The sequence below is a fragment of the Alligator mississippiensis genome, chromosome 2, assembly GCF_030867095.1.
Source record: "Alligator mississippiensis isolate rAllMis1 chromosome 2, rAllMis1, whole genome shotgun sequence".
Lineage (NCBI taxonomy): Eukaryota > Metazoa > Chordata > Crocodylia > Alligatoridae > Alligator > Alligator mississippiensis.
In genome coordinates, this window is record NC_081825.1 from 69,872,314 (window position 1) to 69,892,309 (window position 19,996).

Here is a 19,996-nt window from a genome sequence, read left to right on the forward strand (position 1 = left end):
CAGACATAGCCATTTCTGTCGAGTTAGTATCTTTGGTATTATTTACAAGCCAGGCTATACCTGTAATGAACTCAGACCTATGCCCTGGGCAGCTGTCCCTAACAGGGCAATGCCCTAAGGCTGTGGAAAACAGAGCCAACCCACTCCACCCTTTAAAAGCTTGCCCCAGGTAGCAGCAGGCTGTCTGGGCAAAGAGTACGGTGCTTGCACTTGACAGTTCCTTGATTTCTTGCTTGTCTAAAATTCTGGCTTTGACTCCTGGCTTTTTTGGCAGTGGAACCTGTAAAAAGTATGCTGTGGCTCTATTACTCCCAGGACAAAGTGACAGGGAGTCTGTGGTCGGTGTGGCTTTGAGCCTTTTCCTCTGCACTTGGCTTTCCTTGAGAACTTCCAGAGATGATGCTGTGGAGCATCAACAGTATAGGTTCTGCAGTTCTCCTGATGTTCAGGAACGTGAATGGGCACTTTTTGCCATGTTTTGATGAAGTGAATGTTCTTATAAACCCTGCAAACACAGTGGACTAGGAAGCCCTTTCCAGTCCTGTGTTCCTTAAGAATATATCCTTTTATCTACATCTTTAGCCTATATTTGGTAGGGAGTTGTTTCATTTTTATAACTAAAATTATTTTGTATAAATATGTTAAGGGAGAGTATTTTTTAAAATGTCTTAATTTCTGTAGAGGATGGGATGAACATACCTGTTTAACCAGGCTTTTTCTTACGAAGACTGACTAGACATGTGATTTAGGGCCTAATGATATATAAGTTAGGAGATGCTTGGGAAAGTATTACTCTAGGAAATCTTTATTTATTGTAAGATTAATTAACCAATTGGATACCAGGTCATAATTCATTAAATTCTCTTGTAGTGGACTTATGTACATAGATCCCATGTTAGGTGCTGTGAATAGAATGAAATGATTTTTTTTCTAGTTTGATGGTATTATCTCAGTATATTATAATAAACAATCAGTAGTTGAACATTTTCAGTTTTATGGATCTAGACTTTCATACTGTCTAGGTAGAATGCTACAACGCAAAGCAAGATACAGAAATCAGCTAGCCTTGTTATAACAGAGAACAGTGAAAGCTTCAGCAAACCGAAAAGAAATAGATAAAGTGTATGGATTTACTTGCAAAGTTGCATGTAACTTTATCTATCTAGAAAATAAATAAGTAGTATGTGGTACATAAACAGTTTAATATGTAATGTTAATAATCAATTATACTAGAACTGATTAAATTGAAACACATATTGTTTGTGACTAACCTTTTTCAGGTATGGATTTATTAACTATACATGCATATGCAATTTTTCAGATATTAGTTTGTTAAGCAAATGATTGGGTTCAGATTTGCTCCTTTAGGGCTGATTTTATTCCCCAATTACAAATTATAAAAGAAAGTAGTTCATTCACAAAAATGTGAAAATCTGTACTTATATAGAATTTTGCCATGGAAAAGTTCAGGATGAACACTGCAGTCAGGTGATTTGGGAAATTTTTTCTATTGCATGCATGTGCATACTTTCATAATTGCTGTATATGTTAAAGAGAACTAAAGGCATGCAGAGGGGAAGTCAAAAAAATCATTGTCTTAACTAAGGGAAAGTATCTTAGAAGCTGGTATCAGCAGGAATAGGAAACTTATTGTGCATAGGCCATCCCTGTTAAGATGGCTTTTTCATGGCAATGGTTAGCATTAAAATATTTATAAAGGCCTCTGAGTACAATTACAGGTACAGTGGTTTGTTGTGTAGAAAGTACAAATTGTGCTTTCTTTTGTGTTTGAAAAATAATTAGTAATTGGTACATTGTCTTTGTGAATTGATCATGATGTATTTTTTTATAATTGAATTTTCTGTGAGAAGGTAAAGTATTAACATCGGTGTGACTTCTTATTTTTGCTGTTAAACATGCATGAAAAAAAAATTTACATATATTTAGGTGACTGAAAGAGAGAATGTAATTATCTGGTGGGGGAACAGTTCCAGTGCTAGCTAATGCAAGGTAAAATCCTTCCAAAATAAGACAGTTTATACTTTTAGAATATCTTAGCAGTAAGAAAATTGGTTTTCAGGTAGAGATTAAATTAAACCTTAACCTAGCAGAAATTGGTTAAGAACACACTGTTCACACTTGGTGAAGATGAGGCCTAGGTTGGCAAAAGAGAACAGTATTCTGTATAATGAGGCTAAGGCTGCTTGAGGTAGCTATAATTATGGTAGGCTAACCTCAGGGTTGCCAACTGTCCATAAATTTATGGACATTCCTTAAAAAGCAAGCCTAAAAATGCCTGTCAATAAAATCTGTAAGAAAATGTGCTATCCATAAAAACAGGAAGCCCCTGGAGCTTCAAATAAGCTCCTGGTCAGAAGGAAGCTGGAGACCAGTGTTGAACAGATGGCACAGTGCTGTGCTACCTTATATCAGAGCAGGAGCATGGCATCCTGAAGGGGGGCTCTTTTCCAGGCTTTGTGGCTCACCAGACTCTGTAGTTCCCTGACTCCCCTCCCAAGCCATGTGCTCTTAATGATGCTGCAGCTTCACCCCTTTCCCTGTAACACTACTCATCTCACAGGTATATAGACAGTGGTCCTTTTTTAGGGGTCTGTGCTTGGATGCGTAGGGAAAATAGTGGATGGTGGCTGGGGGGCAGTATGGTGTGGGATGCAGCTGAGGGATATCAAGGTCTGGGAATGAATAGGGGATTCCTTGGGGCGGGGGGGGGGGTGAGCATGGCATCAAACCACTGTTGCAGTCAAGTAGGGCTGCCAATGCAAGAATTTTTGTTATTAACCCTCTGCAAACTTTTACTGATAGCCAAATATTTTTACTCTGTTTGGTGTTAACCCCCTAAATTTGAACCCAGTCCTTGTCCAAAACCTTGCAGAAAGGTTCATTTGCATCATGTTAAAAATACATCAGCAGAGACATGTCAACAAAAAAGGTTTAGTTGTCAATAAAAAGTTTTCAGTTTGTCAGTAACAGAAATTGTTTTGAGTTGGCACTTCTGCTAAAGTAGGGTGATCAAAAATGGGGAACCTAACTAAGCAAAGGCTTAGTACTAGCGCTGTGCGAGGCTTTGGACCACACTTAGGATCCAGAGAAGATTCGGACACTTTGGACACCGAAGCAGCGTGTCTGGATTGAAGCAATGGCTTCTTTAGGCTTTCCAAAGCAGTTTGGAGTTTCTGAACCACCTCGGAAAAGCTTTGGAGCCGCTTCGGAGATCTGGCCATAGGGTATAATGGTGAATCAATGAAATATCTATAACTTTGTTGTTTTTTGTCTGATTTGGATGAAACTTGCAGGGATGGTAGCCTCTACTGAGAGCATGAAGTCTGCCAAGCTTCAAGAAGAGTGGTGCAGGGGTTTGGGGGGAACTTCACCCCAAATTCTTGAAAGCAAAACTCCTGTCACATATGTGTTATGTCACAGGGGGGTGAAAACTGCAGGGATGGCGGCCCCTGCTGAGGCCACATAGCCTGCCACATTTCAAGGATATAGGTGCAGGGGTTTGGGAGGAATGGCACCTCAAGCTGCGGACAAGCAAAGCTCGTGACATGGGTGACACTATGTGTGTTAAGGCACAGCAGGGTGAAAACTGCTAGGCTACGAAGCCTGCCAGCTGTCAATGTCAAGGAGATAGGTGCAGGGACTGTGTTACCAGTTACCAATCAATCATGATTCACTCAGGGACTAGCTCAATACACAGTTGATAGCTAATTTAATGAGTTAATTAGCAATGATTAACACCTACAAAACCACAGACTAAGGAGAGGAAAGAATCAATACAACCAACTGCCCCAAAACAGAAACTGTCAGTTGCACAAGCACCCATGTCATGAGTTCTGCCTGTCAGCAGCCAGAAGTGCAGGGCCCCAGAACCCCCCTGCACCTATCTCCTTGACAGCTGGCAGGTTTCGTGGCCTCAGCAGTGGATAGCAGGCCTGCAGTTTTCACCCTGCTGTGCCTTAACACATGCAGTGTCACCCATGTCACGAGTTTTGCCTGTTAGCAGCCAGAGGTGCAGGGTCCCAGAAGCCAGAAGCCCCCGCACCTATCACCTTGAAACTTGGCAGACTTTGTGGCCTCAGCAGGGGTGACCACCCCTGCAGTTTTCACCCCCTTGTGGTGTAACACATACATGTGACATGAGTTTTGCTTTCAAGAATTTAGGGTTCAGTTCCCCCCAAACCCCTGCACCGCTCTTCTTGAAACTTGGAGCTCCGGATCAGATTGCTGGCATCTGAAGCGGCCAGATCCGAAGCCTAATCAAATAACTGCCTATTCACACAGGCCTACTTAGTACTATACACAGCTGAGCAAATTGTTGTCACTTTATAAATAGCAATAAACTTATTATTGCAGCCTTGGTAAAGGATTACTTAGTCTTTCATTAGTAGCATATAATATATCTTGTAATGTAATATTCATGAGCCTCAACAGTCATGCTCACCTCCTGGCTTCTGAGGGGATTTCTTGGTGGTCCCTAGAAGCTCCACAAGCCCTTAATTAAGCTGGGTCCCCAGGGTTTCCAGAGCTGTCAGGCTCCCAGGGGGACATCTGAGGACCTAGAAGTTCATAGTTAGATGCAGTTGGCATAAGGGATGCCTCAGAGCCATGGATCCTAGAAGCCCCAACAACTAGCTGAGCTAGCGAGCAGGAAACTAGGTTTTAGTGGTGGTTCATCAAAATTAAAATGTTTCTGCAAAGCATTTTGATTCTGTTATATTTCCTTCTTTCTAACAAGAAACCATTTTCTGGAAGGTTCTCAAGTAGCTCTAGCCCTGATAATGCATATGACTAAACAGCTATTTGATTTTTCTCATAATTATGGCTTTTTTTTAGATCTTTACCCACTAATACATTTTTATTCTTATTACTGGATGTATTCAGCTATATGCTACTCTTCACTCAGAAATGTTATCCCATTAGAATCCATGGAAACATTCAGCTATAGCACTAATCTTCCCATATCCATAATTTAATCTGTTTTTTCTTCCTAGTTTTACCCACATTATTTTAATCACAAGGTAAGTAATTGCATATTTTTGCATTCTGTGCATTAAATGACATTCATAGATTCATAGATGTTAGGGTCGGAAGGGGCCTCAATAGATCATCGAGTCCGACCCCCTGCATAGGCAGGACAGAGTGCTGGGTCTAGATGACCCCAGCTAGATGCTCATCTAACCTTCTCTTGAAGACCCCCAGGGTAGGGGAGAGCACCACCTCCCTTGGGAGCCCGTTCCAGACCTTGGCCACTCGAACTGTGAAGAAGTTCTTCCTAATGTCCAATCTAAATCTGCTCTCTGCTAGCTTGTGGCCATTATTTCTTGTAACCCCCAGGGGCGCCTTGGTGAATAAAACCTCACCAATTCCCTTCTGTGCCCCCGTGATGAACTTATAGGCAGCCACAAGGTCGCCTCTCAACCTTCTCTTGTGGAGGCTGAAAAGGTCCGGGTTCTCTAGTCTCTCCTCGTAGGGCTTGGACTGCAAGCCCTTAACCATACCAAACACATTACCTGTGTCATACTTCTTGTTTTCCTTGAGGCACTGTTGAATTTAATTTAACACTGGTATGTATCAACTTTTTCAGAAACCCTTTATTTCCCTCAATCTAAAAATGGAATGTTGAATTTTGACTTGCTGTAACATGCGCCATTTTGTTCAGATAGGACTGATTTCAGCATAGCAAGACCATTCTAAATTAAAACCTGCCTGCATGTTGCCAAAAAAATCAGTAATTTCCCTGCAAAGAGTATGTAAACTGGAGCATATTAATCATAAACCTGGATGTATGTGAAACAAATGCATAATACTAGAAGGTGTAACTGCTTACAATATCCCACTTTCCATGAGTTTTATATAATGAGGGAATGTCCATAACTGAAATTGTAATATGCAGTTTCAACAAAAATCATAGTGTTCATAGCAATAGATATGAGATTGGCACAATGAAAGTATAATGGGTTGATGGCTTGTAGACATCTGCTAGTTATTGGGTGCAGTGGCAGAGAGGTTAAGATACCTTTCTGAAGATCAAGAAGCACAAGTTTTGGATTTGAGCTGAAGGCAGACCTAGCAGTAAGTGATTACTTGTCTGTTCAAAGGTAGCTGGATATGATATGTATCCAATTGTTCCTTTGTGAGCTGTTGGCTACAGAAACTGATGTATTTTAACTATACTTGGCTTTTTTTTGGGTGGACTCTTAACATCTGATAGTATAGAGAATACTAAATCAAGCTTGCCAAAATAAATTGACATGCAAATGATGTATGTAATCTATTGTCAATAAGACTTAAGAAGAAAATGTATCCTGTACTGCTGGGCAAATGCTTTCAGTCAAAGCCAGGTGTTGGTCAAAACAAGAATTTTTGTGAAAAGTGTCATTTTTGCTTGAAAATATTTAATCTTTTGTGTGCTTATGGAAGACTGAATATGTCTAGTTGAAAACCAGTTTGATTTCTGAATGTGTACCACAATGAGGTTGGGATTTTTAATTATTGTAAGATATATTGAAGTTTGCCATGAGAAAAAAATCCAACCTGCTATAGCAGAAGAGTAATAATGGACAATATTGCATTAACATTAGCAAGAGAAAAGTTTCTAGCAGCTCAGAAGTCAGGACAGAATTCTTTGTAACCTGAAATATATAGTTATAAGAGAGAGATTTGCAAATATGCTAATAGCTCATTAAATTATTTACATAACACATTAGGAATGAATCAGCACTAAATTTGGCAGCTGTGCTTTGTTGCAAGCTGCGGGTCAAATACTGTTCTTGGATACATACGCCCAAAGTCAATTCACAAAGTAAATAGGAGCCTTGCGTGCAGATCTGAGAGAACACTTCAGCTGCATAGAAACAGCTCATTGTAAATAAAGCACTGACTAAAGAACATGGTTCTTTTCAGACTAGATCAGTCAGGATAGAAAGAATAAACCCTGAAGTCTTGTGGAAGAAATTGTTGCCAGGAAACATATATGTTCCCTGTGGCTGCTTCTGCTAATTAGTTGAATTTTCTTCTGAGAATTTAGTCTGTTTTGAAGCATATGGTAAGAGTTGTTATTTTCCAATTTTATTTGAATTATTGGTGAGAGAATCAGTTTTCTCCAGTGAAGAGGGATGATTTGTATTACTCAATATACATATGCTGAACAAGCAGTTTCTAACCCAGTTGCCTTCACCAAACCTCATTACAAGGACTCGTCGGACAAGTGTTAGGAGGAAAGGAAAGATTCTTTAGGCTCTTAGGCGGACTCTAACTTCTATATTGATGAAGGTGACTGACACAGATTGAAACACATTGACATATTAGTACCTTTCTCCCTTAAACCTCGTGAGGCAGAAATATCTTCAAGCAAAACTCATAGGCATTTTAGAGGTACAGTGATGTGTCGATGCTCATTTCAATATTTTCAAAGTAATTAAGATCCTCTTCATTTCTTTTTATCAACGTATTGATGGTTTCTTTTAAAAACAACATACATATGAAACATGCCAACTTACAATGTCTAAAAATTTTCTTTTGTGCTCTCAGTTACAAACCCCAAAGTTCTGGGAATCATATAGAAAAACAGGCAATTCTTTAATTGTAGCACAGTGGCTATGGGCTGAATGATAAGATTGAACCTGTTCTATGGTGCATCAGTGGCTTATTTCTTATATGGTCTTATGAAAATGGTAATTAATAGTTTTGTAATAATAACCCCACATACTACTTCATATCCAATTGAAAGGTTAATGGTACATGAAAATTTGCATATGACAGCACTACTGTAATCTATGCCTCTCTTCTCAGCAGCACCATAAATGTGCATATATTTTTATTGCTAATTTGATTTGTCATTTTTTTGCAATCAAAAGTAGTGAATACTCAAGTCACTGTTATACTGAATGGATTGATGTGTTTTGCTCTTACAACATGACATCAGCAACTTTAGCTGGGAAAATTCCTTATGGAATCTTATACACAGACTTTTTATTCCCAGAACGAACACTTCACTTTTCTCCATGAGTAGATGATGTAATGCAGAGGTGTGATAGGGCAGCTGGGTGCTGTCAGTGTTGCTATGAGGCTGCAGCCACATATGTTTCTTGCCCTTCTCCTTCCTCCTACTCCTCCCCCGCAAGCAAAATATTGACAGCTATATAATAAAAATGAAGGTAATTTTCTGTTACCATGAACATTACACATCTTTGACCAGATAGAGTATATACTGTATTTTCTTGACTATAAGATGACCCCCTAATAATTAGATTCTATATATGGAAAATGCATACAGTTGTTATTATTGTCCAAGTATATAATCTAATTATTATTCGAGATTTGCCTTGAATGTATCCCCCTCCCATAGCTAGAGCAGAGAAAATAAATCTGGGGAGGGGGGTCAGCAGGCCCTTTGCTTTCTGCTTCCCTCCAACTTTTTCCCTTGGCAGCCCCTCCCCCTCTCCTTACTATAAGACCCTGCTCCCAATGCCTGAAGAGGAGTGTTTGTGCCCCAAAGCTTGCAAAAAACTTTTTTTCCAACTATTTAGATGGTCTAATGAAAGATATCCCATCTACCAAAAAAAAACTTGCCTAGAAGTGAGGAGCAAATTTGAAAACTATAACCTTGAAATTAAGCATGGCTATAGCAATTTGTATATAGTACCCACATACCTAGTTTATCCAGAATTCATAGATGTTAGGGTCGGAAGGGACCTAGGCAAGGGAATTGATGCATGTTACCTTTTTTTAAACTGATAGAAGTTTTTATCACAGGTATTCCATAAACACACTTCTGAAGAGCACTTTGGCGTCTACTCGTATGTAGTACAAACTATGCATATTAGTCCAAAGCCAAGGGCTCATGATTTATCACATAGTTCATGGGGCTAGGCCTCACCAGAGTCAACAGTATTTCAAGCCACAGTGACTCCACAACTCAGCACTGCTCAGTATGTGTGTATACTCCAGATACTTCCACAAAGGATCCATGTGCTAATTAGCCCCCACTCATGACTATTTAGTGAGATTTCCTTGTATGTGATTATAAAACAAGGGGCTTTTCCCCAAGCTGATGAGGGGAGGAGGGAAACTTAGTCTAATATCCAAGTAAATATGGTATATCTAAAGTCATTTTGCTAGGTCTCTGTGCCGTTATTATGTATGTAAATCTGAAAAGAAATCATAACCTAGCCTCTTTTGCTTGATCTGATCATAATTGTGTGTTTGCAGCCACATGGTATATTGCCAGTGTAATAATAGTGATGTCCTGTAGGCAATGTTATGATCTCTGGAATTTCAAGTAGAGATAGACAATGGCTGTGAGGAAGAAAGCTCCTGTTTAAAATTACTTCTTAATTAGTATAAGAAGAAATGAGGGAAAATGTGACTATTGAATGGCTCTGTAGGAGGGAGCATTAAAAAAAAGTAAAATAGCAGACCAAGAATTTGCTTATAATGTAACGATATCTTAAAAACCTAGTGGCTTTAAATTGTTGGCATGGGTACCGCAATGAGTATTTTACTGTTAAAAAAAAAAAAAAGCATGGGTTTCTAATTACTTCTACCTTTACTTCATGATCAGACTTGCTGAATTTTCATACTGCATACAAAATTGTATTTTATTTTCATAATGGAAAAGCTTTAGTTCACTTTGGTACTTACTGAAATACTTCAGTGATATTTTAAATTTTTTCATTATGGTACAACTGATCATTTTTTCTCAGTTTGGCAGTGTTTGTGTTGTCTTGGTAGATTGCGCTCTAAGAATTTTCACCATACTTCTATTATGTTTCTCTAATTCCTGTGTGTGACTTTTTTTTATGGTGTGATGATGACCTTCAGAATGGAAGTACTTCGAGATAGGGATGCATTATAATGTGATCTAGAGACATAGATTCTGTTTTTTGCTCTTTTAAGCAAACCTCACACATCTTAATGCTGCCAGTACTATGATGCAGAAGAAAGAGGAATGTCAGTACTGTGTAGTGTTCATAAATGTTACTTTTGCTTCACAGACAGCAGATCTTTTTTAAGGCAATCTGTTCATGTTATTTCTGTGGGGAGCTGTACCTTGAAAACGCTTTTGCACAAACTATTTGGAATTGGGTGTGGAATTGTGCAGGAGTTCATTTTATCCAACAGCAAATTTCCTAATTTTACTATACTTGCTTTATCTTCTATATACTCATTCTTCATCCCCCAAAACTCAGTGGCCACCAGTTCATTGTCTTGCTGTGTTGCATGCAAGAAGAAATATAAATGCTGTAGCATTTGTTGCTACAGTTAGGAAAATCCTTCCCAATTCCCAGCAGACAAATCTCTGGTTCAGAAGGTCAGTAAACACTTTTAGATGCTCTTTCACACTGCAAAGTTAATAGTGAAAGCAAACAAATAGACATGGCTTGAGAACACAATGCTGTGCTCTATAATTGCTTTAGGATGCTGTAAGAGGGCCACAGAGGAATTGAACTATAAATGGATTACAGTATTTCCCATGTTAAATTAAAATATACCCTATATTATGAAGAGTGCAGAATTTTAAGGTTCTGTGCATTAAGACACTTCCATGAGGATCATCTTAATTAAAAAAACAAAAACAAATAAAAAAACCCTTTTTAGAAAAGGTTGTTTATATTATATGACCATGTCCATCATAATAGAAGGTAAGACTAGTAGTTATTCCCTAACAATAAGTTAGCCCAGTGCTTCTTCGTTTAACTTCTTGTTCCGATTTATTAACATCTTAGCTAAAAATGGACAATTTGGGTTGATATTTTCCATTCCTGATGCTTGATTTAGGTTGAAGTTTTTGGAATGCTTCAGCTCAAATAATTCAGGCATAACTAAGAATAAGATGAAACAAACAAAATACTTTGTTATTTTCCCTCCCATGCTAAAAATTCTGTTAAAAATATCTAGGGCCTAAGTGGATTGAAGCAGGAACTACAATTTTGACAGCAGGTGGCATTTGCATTAGGAGTGACTTCTGCTATCAGTGTGAAAACCTGTCCAGATTTGGCTACGTTATAAGTATTTGAAAAACTAGTTCATATGGCATTGGGAGCAATTTCTTAATTTTTAATTTTGAACTTCCATGAAGGTTCCGTCTTCACATGCACCAGCCTGGGATTGAGCCAACTTTCCATGCAATTTTTCTTGTCTGACAGGCCAGGTCCAGAGCTGGGTCTGAACTGAGATCTGGGAGACTCTTTCCTGTGTTCTCCCCCTACATTGATTTGAATGTAAAGAAGGAAAAGAGCTGAACTTGGTGGGAAATTGGCACTTATCTACTCCCTCTTGCCTCTCTGTCCTGAGAGTTGAGTGGTATGGGAGAGGAAGGCCAGTACTGGGAGCCCCTCCCTTCTCCCTACTTCTCCATTGTAAATTCACTTAGAGGCCAACAACATGCAGTTGCTACCACTTACATTATTAGCTCAAGTAAGAGGTCCAGGTGGTGGATCCGAATGTTCCTCGTTTGCTGATAGAGATGTCAGTATGATGGCACATGAGAGACCTTTTCAGTTTGCTTTTATTTAAAGATTTATGACCCCCTTGCTCTCCTACCCTAAAGAAATTACACACAAAAACTCATGTTAAAAGAACGTTGAGATTGTGAAGTCAAGCATGCAGAAGTTGGATAATATCAGAACTGGAGTTGCCCACATATGTGTGTTGTAAGCATGCATAATGGGTGCCTGGCTTGAGACACTGAGGTATAATTCACAGGAGTGCTGAGTACTTGCAGCTAGGGTGACCACCTTTTCAAAAGGGGAAGACAAGACACATGCCCACTTTCCTCCCCCCCCCCCCCCCACTGCCACCACTAGCACTGGCAGCAACATGACCAAAGCAGGGCAGAGAAGGATGTGGGATCCCTACTGTGGGCTCAGGGCTCCCCACCCTGCTGCCTTTCCCCCAGAAGCCCCATCGGCCATGCGCTCCCTGCCTGCCTGGCAGCAGCAGGGAGCAGAATGCCATGCTGCCGCTGCTGCTGCTGCTGCTACCACCCCTGCTGCTGCCAGGTGAGCAGGGGTATCTTGCCATGGTGGTGCAGCCAGCACAGGGTCCCTGGGGTCAGGGCAGCAGGTTGGGGAGCTTTCAGTGGGTACCCTGAGTCTACCCCTTCCCTACGCATAAATCTGAGGGGGCACGTGCCTCCCCCCCCATGCCTCCCATCTCCTGGACAAGCCACTTGTGGCTCTGTTCTGCTCTATCCCCCAGCCTCATGCACCACCCTGCCCCACTACCTCTCCACCCTGTCAGGCAGCGCCCCCCCACCCCACTACCTCCCTCACTGTGGGGGCCTTGATCTGCCCCTTCCCCACCCATACCACTTTCCTCCCATAGACTTAGCTGCAGGAAGCTGATCTCCAGGCTGCCTGGCTGTGTTCCTGGCCACATGCACGTGTGCAGGCACATGCATACACATGGCACCCCCTGCGTCCTTCTCCCAGCAGCCCCTTACAGGCTGGAATGCTGCCAGCCTGCAAGGAGAAACCCACTGTTTCCTGTGGATCCCTGCATGATGCTGCAAATCCAGGACAAATGCGGTCCTGGAGTCTTCCAGCCTGGGACCAGGAATTGAGGTTCCCATTCCAGGACTGTCCCGCCCAATTAGGGACAGGTGGTCACCCTATTTACAGCTATAACCAGGGAACTGTCTTTATGTACATATGAAGGGCAATGTATCATACTAAGTATTCTGAAAAAAAGCAGGTGGTAGGTAGTAGGCACGCAAAATTAATTTATCTTTCTGATCTTAATTTCTTTGTTCCTCACTCCACAAATAGGGATTATACTACTCCTTTCATTACCCAAGGCTTGTGTGTAAATAAATATATTAAAATTTGTCAAACTAAAATACAGAGCAATGTAGTAAAATCCCCATTAAATATTAATAATTTCAGGCCCTGAGCAGGTTTTTTACTCTGTGCAATAAGGTAGACCCAGGAGTAGATATTGAAAAAGGGGAAAACAAAATATGAAGCATTCATTGTCCATCCTGTACACTGACTGAAACAGGAGTCCTGTGATAATATATTAATGTATAATTAAAAAGTATAATTTAGTATGCACGGACAAGGAAGGAGGGGCAAACTAAAGATAAAAAAAGTATTGGTTAATCATATTACCGTGATCTCCCAGCTGTGGTGGAGCTTCATGTACCCTCACATTTAGAAGCTTATTTATAAAAAAAATTGAAACGTTCAAGAGTTGCATATCTCTTTTTTGTGTTGTTAATTTAATACTCTTATTGTCTGCTGCAGATATCCATATCTTGTATTTTCAGTAGGGCTGGAGTGTTTTGTTGTACCCATGATGGTCCAGGAAGCATGAGAGGGAAGGATTTTTTGTGATATCTTTTACTAGACCAACTGTATAGTTGAGAAAGCTGTTTAAAAAGCTTTTGGGCATCAAATGTCCTTTTTCATTTCTAAGAAAGAGGCACATGCAGGCTAAGCTAAATAGCAGAGGGAAAAGTCTGTGTAAATGCCAAACACTGTGTTGAGGGATGGAGGAAGGCTGTGAAGGCAGAATGAAGAGGTGTTATCAGGAGGGGCACTGTCAGAAGTGACGTTTGTTGCTTGATCAGCTCCCTGAAAGTGCTCTACGCCCATGCCATGACAGAAGTGCATGGCTGCAGAGCATTTTGAAAGTGACTGATCACTCAGCAAATTAACCCTCATCTAATAAGGGTTCAGATGAAGGGACTTCAAAGCAGATCACCTTAGATAACTTATGACAGTCCCTGCATGAGGTGTTGGAAGACAAAGTGCAGTAGAACAGGTAAACTAGTTAATGGCAGAGTTAGACCATGTAAGAAGGGAGAGAGTGGCTCAGCATTTCAGTGGTTAGGACACTGCTAATGGTCCCACACACTATTTCAGTCCCATATCCCAGGCTAGTGCCCTATGCCTTAGATCTGACCTTTGTATATAAATGTGGTCTCTTTAAAAAGGAATTTTTGTTTTCTCATGTTTATAAAAGGGAAGCATTTTCATTATTTTTGTGGGACTAGCAGTGTGTTAGTACCAAGGGGATAGTGCTGAAAAGTAGGTCAAGTACCACAGTTGTAACAGGACAAATCGCACACAGAGGTGAACAGGGTGAAATTGACTCTTCCAGTAGCTGAATAATTTGCATAATAATCTTTTTAGCAAGTTTCCACTCTACTGTAAATCCTCAGCTGCTGAGTTTATCTTAAGTATCTGCTCTCAAGACAGTACTGCATATCTCAAAACAGGTTACATTACAAAATACTTTGATAATGTGCAATATCTGTATAATACACACACATCTAAGCAGATTTATGACAGAATAAAACACTTGAAGTCTAGACCTATATTTTTATTAAACTAAAAATATTAGTATTAGGATATTTTCCATATAGATAAACTGATCATTTGCTACCTATAACATAACACATAGGAAGTGAAGTATTTATATATGCCAAAAATGTCAAACCTGTACCTTGTATAAGGTTGGAGTATTGTTATAGTTGTGATGGTCTAGGAAATGGCAAGGATTTTTTGTGATATCTTTTATTGGACCAACTGCATAGTTAGGAGAGCTATTGGACAAGGTTTCAGACACCAGGTGCCCTTCCTCAGGTCTGAAGGAAAAGCAGAAACAGGCTTTGCTAAATGTCAAAGCAAAATCTCCATGAGAATGCAAACACTCTGCTTGGAAGGATAGAGGAGGGCTATGGAGTACTTTTATTATGTGTGAAATACAGTTAAGGTAAAAGTTCCATGTAAATAGCATTAAATAATATCTCATCAGTATTCAGTGATATGCAAAATACATAAAGCTTCTTGGGAATTATGATTCTGGAGCTGCACATTCTGCCAAAGAACATATATTGGTTGCTACAGAAATGGTCCCATCTGCTAGATGTTCATTTGTATCTGTGGCATTTCGGCTATTGCTTTGTGTCTATATCCCCAGTCAAGTTGCCATCCTCCTTTTGCTTAGTCCAAGGATTAGCACTAAGGTCATTAGTGCAGATTGTAAACAGAAGGTTTCTTATCTTTTTCCTGGCTGCTTCTGTAATAAAAGAAGTAAAAGTGCAAAAAGCAACACATAGAACAGCCATTTTAGAAAATCTGCCCCTCTTTTTCCTCTGTGTCTGTGTGTATGTGTAGGGGAAGGATTCTCTTTATGTAGTTTTCCCTTAAGCATATAATTCATGTAGAATATTTCCTTTGTTCATTCCTTTCTCAGCTGATTGCAAAACAGAGAAGTACTTTCAGCAAAAAGTTTTGTCCTCTTTTCATTTTCTACCCATTGGAAAAAATGTTTTACTGAAAATGTTCCAATCAGCACTATTATGCTGACATGAAACACACCTAGGTTAGAGGCTGCTTTAAGCAACTGGTTGTCACCTAGGGGTATGCGTACCCCTGCTATGTGAACTGCAGCAGAGGCCCCGGGGGCACCTCCCTGATTTGTATGTGGGGTGGAGGCAGCTGCCACTACAGCTGCTGCATGCCCTGCCCGCCCGCCTGGTGGCAGGATACACATGGCGTTGCATTGCTCCTTGGGCAGTTGCAGCGGTGCACAAAGCCCAGCACACAGCAGCAGCTGCCTCCATCTTGCAAACAGATCAGGGGGGAATGTGCCCCCTGGGCCTCCATTGGGGTATGCGTAGCAGTGAGAGCCCCTCCATGCCCCTGGACAAAGCTGCCCAGGCTCTAATTGTCCCATGACCTGGCCTTGCCCAGGCCCGATTCACCCCAGCCCCTGCCTCTGTCTGTTCCCCGCTTCCTCCATCACCACAGGGGCCTTGATCTGCTCCCCCATGGCCCTTTCCCCTCTCTCACAGACTTACCTGCCTGGGGGGTGGGGGAGGTGCATGCACAAATCCACACATGCTCAGCCGCCCCCCAAATAATTTTAATATAAAGGGGTACATGAGCTGAAACTTTGAGACAGAAGGAGTACACTTGTTAAAAGAGCTTAAACTCCTGCTTTAAGCAACTGCTCACCTTTGAGGTACTTAGGCCAATCACATGGAAATCCAGGACATCATCCAGGAAATCCCAAATGCTGCCGGCTAGGGCTGTGTGAAACGACACCGTTTCATTTTGACTTCTGATTCACCAGGACAGTGTTTTGTTTCAAGTTTCATTTCAGTTTGAAACTGCTGTTCTGTTTTGTTTCATCGCAACTGTTTCGCTGTTTCAATGTTTCACCCATAGGCTATAATGGGGAAGCACAAAACTGTCTATAACTGTCATTTCATCCCTGATTCAGGTGAAACTTGAAGAGGTGGTAGCCCCTTCTGAGGCCATAAAGCATGCCAAGTTTCAAGGAAATAGGTGCAGGAGTATCTGGGAAACAGCACCTCAAAGTCTTGAAAGCAAAACTTACATCACGTGTGTGAGTGTGTTAAGGCACAGCAGGGTGAAAACTGCAGGCATGGTAGCCCCTGCTGAAGCCACAGAGCCTGCCAAGTTTCAAGGTGATAGGTTTAGGGGTATCTGGGAAATTGTACCTCAAGCTGCTGACAAGTAAAACTTGTGACATGTGACCGTGTATGTGTATTAAGGCACAACTGTTTTTCTCTCCCTACCCCAGAGCCCTGGGATTGGAAGAGACCTCAGGGAAGGATCAGTTACTGGCCAGCTACAGATGTCAATATCAAAGCAGTCCTTCCCCACCCCCGCCTTCCCCCTCCTTTCTGTTTCCCTGCAAGCAAGCCCAGCTTCAAAACTTGAAATGTTTCGAAATTTTGTAAATGTTTTGAGTGCCCTCGTTTTGTTTTGAAGCTATTTCAAAGCCTTTTGTTTCATTTAGATTTTGCTGTTTCAAGATCAAAGTGAATTGAAATGGCATCAAAACGAAACACCTGGTGAAATTTCACACAGCCCTGCTGCCTGCCCCGCTTCCCCCATATTCTCACAAGTCAGTGGGGGTGGATCTGCCTGTCAGGGAGGCAAAGTGCCTGCCCGCCCACCTGCAATGCACTCCATGCTGCTCCAACTCCTCACCAGACTTTGCCCCAGGCCCCTGGATTTCCAGGACACTCATTATAATTCTCAACAGCTAACCAGGACCAGCCTCTGAAATCCGGGACTATCCCCGATAAACTTGGACATATGGTCACCCTATATATACCCCTTGCATGGTTTTTACAGGATTCCACTCTGCTCCTCCTCCTGTTCAAAGGTTAATGCTTCCAGTGTGACATGCAGCGCTCTCTCTCTCATCTGACTCAGACAGTGCAATCAGATCTTACTAGTGTCTGAAGGTATATACAAGCATTACATTTACATCAACCTAGTCAAGTTTATGTTGATCTAAATGCCTGGGCACAAAGATATTCACAGGGCTTAAATTGCCCTACAAATGGCACACCTGATCTAAGGCTAGTTCACCTCAGAGGTGAACTAACTTTAGATCAACTTGAGTTAACCCAATCTAAAATGGGTTAACTGGCCTAGTGAACACCTATATGTGTTCACAACACAGCCCCAGGGCTGAGAAAACCCAGCCACCCACTCAAAGCCATGGCTGTGCTGTCCCTGAGCCCACACCCCCCAGCCCCGACAAGGCTAGTTTTAGCCCCCTAGATTTCCCCCTCCCCCCTGGACTGGGCAACTCTTTCTGTGGACCCACCAACTCCCTACCCAGACTCACCATCCCCTCCTACCCCAATCCTACCAGCCTCTGCTCCCTTTTTGTCCACAAGTGACATACTTCATGCTTCCCATGCTGCTACCAGCAGCAGCAAAGGCCTGCATGCAATGCTCCCAGTTTAGGTTTAAGCAGCTTAAAGTAAGCGTTCATGGGACCTTGTTTGCATCCTGAGTCAGACAGTACAGGAAGTCTTATATGGATGTCTGGTTAATGTTGGAGCATAGGTGAAGGCTGACTGGCTGCTGTTCTGTCTGGATATGATGAAGTAACACTTATAGTTTGAGAGAGCAATCAGATGATGCAGTGAAGATTATATGAACAGGAGAGCATATTTGCCATTCATTACTATAATTTACCCTCTTGCCAACCTTGCTTCCACGAGTAGGAGAGAGAGGTAGATAGCCATGTTGGTCTGAAGTCAGGCAGAAGGCAAGATAGAGGTGTACCTTATAGACTAACTGAATCAGAGAGATAAGCTATCATGAGCAACCGCCCACTTTAAGCTGCACTTCAGCTTTGCTTTCTGCCCATTACAACATACTGTTACAACTATGATCTAAAGTGGCCACTGTTCTAGATTTATTTGGTAAGGGGTCTGTTAACAGGAGATTCTCCAAGAGGAGCCCTCAACTTGTGTGTGGGTGGGAACAGCCCAAACTTATTTCTTTTCATGGCATACTACAAAATCTATTTGTCTTTCTTTTGCAAGTAAAAGTAAAAGGAATATTGTGGCAGCTACTGATGGTAGGGGAGGCCATTTTTGGGGGCAATACATTATTTAACTGTTTATGATCTATTGGTAGATGTACTCCAATATCAAGAATGGGTAGATGGCATAAGTACAGAAGATATTTTATGTGCTGTAAATCCACCCATGCTATAGCCGATTATAAAGAAGCTACTGACATATTGAACATCTGTTAATTATTTATGAGCTCTTTATAACCTATTTATAAATGATCCCCAATATAAAGATTGATCATTATTTCACTCATTGTGTGTTACCTTGCCTCAGCCTCACTGAATTTCAATTGCCTCCTGTTAGCTGAGCTTCCCTTTCATTAGGATCTTCCAGATTTCATAATGGCCCTTGTCGCTGGTAGGTGTTGTAAGGCTTCGGCTCCTTTCTGGTTGGTGCCTTCCTCCCTAGCGACGTCAGGGTGGCCTGGGGCCACCTAGACGGTTCTGAGTGCTGCCCCTACTCACCTGCCATGACTTCGATGTTGATAGATGGGGAGGCAGTTCCCTGTAGGTGGTCCCAGAGAGGTTGTGGCCCTGGTCTTTCTTCGTGGGGCTCCAAACCTCCCCTTTGCCCCAGTCTTACCACCTCCATGGCCTGGGAGGGCTCTGTTCCCTCTAATCTTCCCTGGAATGATTTCTTCTCCCCTGTCAGGCCTGCCCCGAGTGGGGTCAGGTATGCTCAGCCGTCAATCGCTCCTGAATTGATCCTTTGTCTTCGGACCAACCCGCGGATAACTAAACATGACCCCCGCCTGAGGTAACGATAACTTAGAAGGTTCTTCGCTCAAGGTGAAGACGTTGGGCATCTGCCGATGAAGTAGGAGGGACTCCGGCTCCCCAGGACCCCTCTGCCACTCTGGGATGGGAGAAGGAATTGTCCTCTGTCCCTCCGGCTACTTCTCCCAGGGACCAGCAGGCTAGGAGTTAATCACTCCTGTTCCCACCACCTGGTAGGAGTTGTCCTTTCCCTGCCAGGCTCTGGGCAGAGCCAGTGGCCGCCTGCTCCGCTCTCTTCACCCAGTTCCCAACAGGGCCTGAACGCTCCAGCGCAGCCTGGTCTTCGCCCGAGACTGTGGAGACGACCTCCTTCTCCCCGCCGTGCCCCTCCGGCCATCGTCGGCTCCCTGAGCCCAGACCCGTGGTTCTCCCCACCGGGCTTCCCTGGCGGACGCTGAGGCTTCTTGCTCCGCGCCCAGCTCCGCCGTCTGTCTCCCTGCCAGCGTGCTGCCTCTGTCCGCTCGGCTCCGCCAGCAGCATCCTCCGCTCCCTCCGGGCGGCTGGCTGCCCCCCCAGTTGCCTTTTGAGCAGCCCGCGCTGCTTCCAGGCCCCGCCCACCCGCCGGCTCCGGCTGCTCGTCCCGGGCCCCGCAGTGAGCATCGGGGGTCGTCATGCAGGATCCCGGCACCTGTTGGGAGACGGGCTTCTGCCTCCCCTCCCACAGCCCTATTAGCTTTTACTGACCCAAATAAGTTTTGAATTATTCGGCAAATTTGATCACTTGGCTATTATAACTTTAAAATAACTGGTTAACATATAAAACAACACTGCCTTGTTTGTTTGTTTGTTTTAGCACTTGGAATAACCCATGACTACTTTATTCCCAAACTAAAAA

The 19,996-nt window shown here is 42.4% G+C and overlaps 1 long non-coding RNA gene across 1 annotated transcript; it reads right to left on the reverse strand.

Moving 5' to 3' along the window:
- Positions 1 to 14,694: 14,694 nt before the first annotated feature.
- On the reverse strand, positions 14,695 to 19,652 carry LOC109281603 (uncharacterized). The gene is made up of 2 exons (XR_002088276.2): positions 18,850 to 19,652; positions 14,695 to 15,048 (listed from the first exon to the last, which is right to left on the reverse strand). It is a non-coding gene; the product is annotated as an uncharacterized LOC109281603 (long non-coding RNA).
- Between the last annotated feature and the right edge of the window lie 344 nt (positions 19,653 to 19,996).